Source organism: Cherax quadricarinatus, chromosome 14 (genome assembly GCF_038502225.1).
Source record: "Cherax quadricarinatus isolate ZL_2023a chromosome 14, ASM3850222v1, whole genome shotgun sequence".
Classification (NCBI taxonomy): Eukaryota; Metazoa; Arthropoda; class Malacostraca; order Decapoda; family Parastacidae; genus Cherax; species Cherax quadricarinatus.
In genome coordinates, this window is record NC_091305.1 from 11,997,282 (window position 1) to 12,004,201 (window position 6,920).

The 6,920-nt window shown below is 41.6% G+C and overlaps 1 protein-coding gene across 5 annotated transcripts in view; it reads left to right on the forward strand.

Moving 5' to 3' along the window:
- The first annotated feature begins 285 nt into the window (after positions 1-285).
- Positions 286-6,920, forward strand: part of LOC128695394 (SET and MYND domain-containing protein 4-like) — a 415,476-nt gene continuing 408,841 nt past the window's right edge. For all 5 annotated transcript variants that reach the window (XM_070084852.1, XM_070084854.1, XM_070084853.1 and 2 more), the window contains exon 1: positions 286-864. The gene's annotated coding sequence lies outside the window, so the exon portion shown is untranslated. The remainder of the gene's footprint in view (positions 865-6,920) is intronic.

Consider the following 6,920-nt stretch of genomic DNA (forward strand, 5'->3'; position numbering starts at 1 on the left):
ATGACAGAAGCCTTCCGCTGGCTTATCGGTCCACCCCATTAAACAATAAAGATTACATCATGTGATATGTCACAAGGAGCAAAGATATTCCCAAACTTCATCTAGAGTTGTGCACTTTTCCACCCTTTAAACTTATGGCAATGTAAGGTTGATGGATAGATAAGATAGTGAAGATGGGCGGCGGCTGAAGTCAGGTGGAGGAAGAGGAGGTGGAGTGGAGGAAGAGGAGGATGTGGAAGGGAGGAAGAGGAGGTGGGCGTCCCTGCCGGCGGCCGGTTAGCTCAGTCTTGGCCGTGTTAGTGTTGTGTGCAGCGTCGGGCGGGTTGGTCGTGTCGTCCCTCTCCACCGCCACCTTCACCACCACCACCTCCAACACTCCACCATCATCCTCCAGCACGAATATTTCCCGATCGCATAGGTCGCCTTCCCACCCCGCCTGGCTTGCTTACCAGAAAATTATCGATCCGTTCTGTGTTTAGAAAGCGTTACTATAATTTAATACAATATATGTCTTTGAGGAATAAATCGTAGTATAATTAGCCTCAACTTGTGTTCATTCATTACTTTCTCTTCACCTACTTGTTCCTTCGTTCTCTCTCTCCGTGCGCCTCCTTCTCCCACCTGCTGGTTCCCTCCTCCCTCTCCGCCTCTCGGAGTTATTTTTACCTTCTGGTGAGATCTAGACTGGTCCCGCACGTCTGGTGGGCACGTATTAGTCTTGGGCGGCTGTGTCCCGATGCCCAGTGCCGTTGTGAAGTGCCACCGGGAAACATAACTTCATCCCTCAGCCTAAGACGCAAGAGCTGCGTCGCCACCAGCAGTAGCCACCAAGTCATCGTCTTGCGCTTCACCTGCATCAGGAAGGTTAGTGAGAGGTGTTAGGGGGTGTGGCACCACGCTGGTTGTCTTGTGAAGTGTGGACGGAGACATGACGGTGTGGCCCTCGTGGCCTGCCTCACCAGTAACTCTTCAGTATTTTTGTATTACTTTCTTTGTCTAGATGTTATATTACTCATGGTTTAGGTTTCATATGACCCCTGAGATACCTTGGTGCAGGTGAGGGCTATTCATCCAAGGAATTGGATCTGTCCTCCCATCCCTTGGATCAAACATGATTACTTCCCATTCCCCAGGTGCTGTATGACTCCTATGGGTTTAGCGCTTCCCCTGATTATTATTAATATAATTTACACGTACATTGGCCTGACTTCAAATACTGCATATGGAAACTTGATAATGCAAAATAATTATTAATGTAACGGGACTTCCTTATTAGGGAAGAAGAAACACGTACAGCAAATATAATAAATTTCAAACAGTTTGGATCATATGTGTTGTAATGGTTTAAATTGCTTGTACATTACATACATAACACAACGTGCTGCTGTCCAGCGTACTTGGTGGCCTTGTTCGAATGCTCACTCGCAGGTAGAGAGACGTTTCTTGCATGTTACCCAGCGTATGTTTAACGTTCATTGTATCCAGATATGAGTAAAATACCTTGCTATTCAAGTGGTTTTCTTATGATCAGAATTTTATTTATTAATGTTATGTTTGGCCTAGTATTTGGATGGATTCTAGAGTCGTCTACACAAGTTGAGACGCCACCGATGCCACTATTTTGGGTGGGGTGCCAGATCAGGCCCAGGGTTGCCAAGCCTCACTTACCTCTTCATATTTATTTTATAAATTTTTAGCCATATTGTTATGTTATTGAGCAGTGTTTCATTACAGGCCTTATTAGGCAGTAGATGCTTGATTATTTATTTATGTTTAGGTGTGCAAATAGGTTCATTATTGGATTGTAATAATGTACCGCCGGGTACAACATATCTACAGAACGTGCCATTATGACGGACACGAAAGTTAGCTTCCTCTAGTTTTGAACAATTTTTCTGTAAATGTCGGATATTGCTCGCAGAGTGAATTTACGGATTAAGTAATGGTTTATAAGTCATCCTGGGAAAGGAAAGTTTTATCATTTATTCAAAGAAGAAAAGAGGTAGACGATTGCATGGACATGACGTTCCTCCATGTACTGCTATGTGACATGGGCTGTCACCCACATGATGCCCACGTTGCCAGGCAATCATTCAGACCTCTTATGCTAGTTAGAGATACTGAACGCTGAGACGGTGGAGAAGCTGGCTTACAAATTTTAAGTGGGTGTTAATGATACCGGTTATGCTAGTGTGTTAATGTTGGTGGCATTGCCCCAGCCAGGCTGCAGCTAACTGTTCTCATTCATTTGAGCCCACATCTCGAAACTAGTGCTTATGAGTCAGCACGAAGATGCATTTTTTTAAATATATATAGTTAACTTTGAGGCCTTAGTCTTTGAATGGCCTAAGGAAACAATGATTTTCTAAGGCTCTAAGCCATCGACAAGTGTAGAGATAGCCTTTCGTCGTTGTATACGGGATAAATTCTTCCTAATAAATATGCTATGACAATAATAACTGTAGGATGCGCGTTTCTGTTGTAATCAACGCACGTGGTGGCAGCATCACTGAAATTTTAACTCGTTTCTGATACCTATGATCTAAACGTGTCGGTATAAAAAGTAATAGTTGTCGCAAAATAACAGACTAGTTATTAAGACACAAGGCTGTGTTCAGGGTTCATATTGTTGGCATGATTCTATCTAATGTAAAGCTTCAGCCTCAGTATTTACACTGGGCGTCACTGTACAAATTATCTGTATGAGTATTCTGCTCGTTCCTACGACTACCATTGGCTGCACTGGACAACCGAAGTGCATGGACAGTATACACATTGTTATAAATAAAACAAAAAATAAATTCAAACTTTATCGATTTTTTGTTTATTTTGTTCTCGGCAGTGGAATAGCAGATTTTATAAACAATAATACGTTATTGTTTGGCTTTGCCCAGAAACTATTTAATTTAACATTCTCTTTTATACTGCGTGAGTGAAGCTGTTGATATATAAATAGGAAGGGAAGAGGCAGTGAGTGGCGAGGTAGGAAATGAGAACTGTCTAGTGAGAAAAAGAGTTTATGGACAATGGTGGGGGGAGGGGAGTGAAGCTGGCTAGTCGTTAGGAGTCACGTGACCCGCATACACTGCCAGAAGGGAAATAATAAACGGGTGTATGTTTTTAGCTCTTACGACCGGGTGCCATAAGGGCAATCTGCATCCTCTCCCCGCCCACTCTTCCTCTGGGCTAACTACCTCCAATCAGTTATAGCCCACTCTCCCTCCCTCCACCAAAGTAACACTGTTATAATATACACAGTAAATAAAAACTATATATATATATATATATATATATATATATATATATATATATATATATATATATATATATATATATATATATATATATATATATATATATATATATATATATATATATATATATAGAAAGATAAGAATGAAATAATGTAACAGAAACTTAGAATCTTTTAAATATTAAATACATAAATGCAGCATTACCATTTTATGAATACATACCTATCTACACACACACACACACACACACACACACACACACACACACACACACACACACACAGATGAATCACAGGGATGTTAGGAAGTATTTCTTCAGCCACAGAGTAGTCAGTAAGTGGAATAGTTTGGGAAGCGATGTAGTGGAGGCAGGATCCATACATAGCTTTAAGCAGAGGTATGATAAAGCTCACGGCTCAGGGAGAGTGACCTAGTAGCGATCAGTGAAGAGGCGGGGCCAGGAGCTCGGACTCGACCCCCGCAACCTCAACTAGGTGAGTACAACTAGGTGAGTACACACACACAAAACTGGAGGACCAAGCAGGGATAACAGGGAAGGCACTACAATGGATCAGGGAATACTTGTCAGGAAGACAGCAGCGAGTCATGGTACGTGGCGAGGTGTCAGAGTGGGCACCTGTGACCAGCGGGGTCCCACAGGGGTCAGTCCTAGGACCAGTGCTGTTTCTGGTATTTGTGAACGACATGACGGAAGGAATAAACTCCGAGGTGTCCCTGTTTGCAGATGACGTGAAGTTGATGAGAAGAATTCACTCGATCGAAGACCAGGCAGAACTACAAAGGGATCTGGACAGGCTGCAGACCTGGTCCAGCAATTGGCTCCTGGAGTTCAATCCCACCAAGTGCAAAGTCATGAAGATTGGGGAAGGGCAAAGAAGACCGCAGACGGAGTACAGTCTAGGGGGCCAGAGACTACAAACCTCACTCAAGGAAAAAGATCTTGGGGTGAGTATAACACCAGGCACATCTGAAGCGCACATCAATCAAATAACTGCTGCAGCATATGGGCGCCTAGCAAACCTCAGAACAGCATTCCGACATCTTAATAAGGAATCGTTCAGGACCCTGTACACCGTGTACGTTAGGCCCATATTGGAGTATGCGGCACCAGTTTGGAACCCACACCTAGCCAAGCACGTAAAGAAACTAGAGAAAGTGCAAAGGTTTGCAACAAGACAAGTCCCAGAGCTATGAGGTATGTCCTACGAGGAGAGGTTAAGGGAAATCAACCTGACGACACTGGAGGACAGGAGAGATAGGGGGGGGCATGATAACGACATACAAAATACTGAGAGGAATTGACAAGGTGGACAAAGACAGGATGTTCCAGAGATTGGACACAGTAACAAGGGGACACAGTTGGAAGTTGAAGACACAGATGAATCACAGGGATGTTAGGAAGTATTTGTTCAGCCACAGAGTAGTCAGTAAGTGGAATAGTTTGGGAAGCGATGTAGTGGAGGCAGGATCCATACATAGCTTTAAGCAGAGGTATGATAAAGCTCACGGTTCAGAGAGAGTGACCTAGTAGCGATCAGTGAAGAGGCGGGGCCAGGAGCTAGGACTCGACCCCCGCAACCTCAACTAGGTGAGTACACACACACACACACACACACACACACACACACATATATATATATATATATATATATATATATATATATATATATATATATATATATATATATATATATATATATATATATATATATATATATCGATAATACTTGGTCGCTACCATTCATTTCTCACTCACTTTCTAAAATCAGTCTTGTATTTAACCCTTCACCCCACACTCCTTCGCTATTCCCATTACCATCTCACATTCAGTATCATTATGTTCTCTCTCCCTCGACATTACATTTTCCCTTCAATCGCACTCCGTTATCCTACAATCTCACCCTCTTTACCCCCTGAATCTCACCTTCCTTATCCCCTTGGTCTCACCCTCATTATCCCCTCATTCTCACCCACATTATCACCCTCAATTCCACCTCATTTGTCTCACACTGTATTTCACTCTTCCCTTATTTTCCTCTCGCCACAACGATTTACTCTTCACTTAACTCTGATGACCTCTCACATTTTTCCTTCATTTGTGACCCTGCTTTGCAAAAAACTGATTTAGTTGTCGGAGAAATTTCGAATTCTTCGTCATTTGACAGCGCTGAGAAATAATAAGATATTCATACATGGCATCCCTGATGCTTGTTGTCTGATAACCGGGATGTTAATAAGGGGTATTAAGAGGGGAGAGAGTAGAACTAAGACTGCGTCTAGACTCCAAATTAAACCTTATTCAGAATAATACTAGGACAAAGCTTACTGAACCTGACTTAGGTTAAATTTATCTAAGAGCAGCCAGGAGGCCAGCTCTGGGATCGGGTTGGGGGGGCGATGACCTCCGGAAGCGACTTGAGGTAACCTCTAGGTAACAGCTCTTGATATTATTGGTTTAAGCTTTGCTCTATCCGACAAATGTCATTTATGTTGAACATTCAAAAACGTTATGAAATTTGAAGGAAGAGAAATATTTGAAATTTGAGGATATTCTTTACAGATACTGTACTATACGTAAAGAGTTGTCTGTGGTTAGCGGATAAAACTAATTATTTGTTAAAGAATTGTGCACAATTAATTGATAAAACTGCTCAGTAACTGCCTCGTAAGTTTAAGATTCATGATAACTGAAAAAAAAACAAGGAACTTGGCATTATTAAGGCAGACAAATCTAATCCACTAATGAACTGGGTATATACATTGTCAGGTATATATTTCTCAGTGTGTATGTATACATTGACAGTTACCTGATTCCTGCTTAAGAGGTTCCATTTTTTTTTTTTTTTTTTTTGAGTGTGTGTGTTCATTTGACTTCATGCCATCATGCCCATCGTGTAGTCAGTAGGCTTTAAAACAAACACGCTAATCCTGTAGTCATTTTTTACCGACAAAAAAGTTGCTGGAACAATTTTTTTTTAACAGTGTGACTAGAAATTTTAATATAAAGTTAAGTAAATCTGTAATGAAAAATATCAAACTAGAAATCCCGTCTCGCCACATTTATAGTCTCATTAAAGGCCATAAATCCAACAATACTGCTAGATCCGTACTATTATGATATTCATGGGGAAGCGCCTACAAGACCTTTTATTAATTTAGTGGTCTGAACTGCATAAAACTTGTTTTTTTCATAAATATCACGAAACACTTGTTGGTACATTTTCCCTATCGCATCAAAAACAACAGTGATTCAGTTAAACCGCTAAGCACTTAGATATAAATTTTCTTGCATTGTTTTAACTGATTTGTTTACCAAGGTCTCTATGGATGACCTTTTAGTATTCCTGGTGAATAAATTGCCTAGATACAGCCTTTCACTGGATACAACCTCGTATTTAACTAAATACTTCCGACTTTCGGTCACTGCATAATCGGGGTTATCACCCCATATCTCAAACCCTTTCTTCCCTCTACGTTAAGGACGCTAGAGGCCTAGTAGCTGTTCCTCAAAACCCCTCAATAGGCAGAGAAGCCGCAATACGCTTTCAAGAGACCTAGGAGCTGTTCCTCAACCCCCCCCCCCCCAAGAGGTCAGGAGCGAGAGAGCAACCTCTCAAATATTATTATATTTAGGAGATGCGCTGG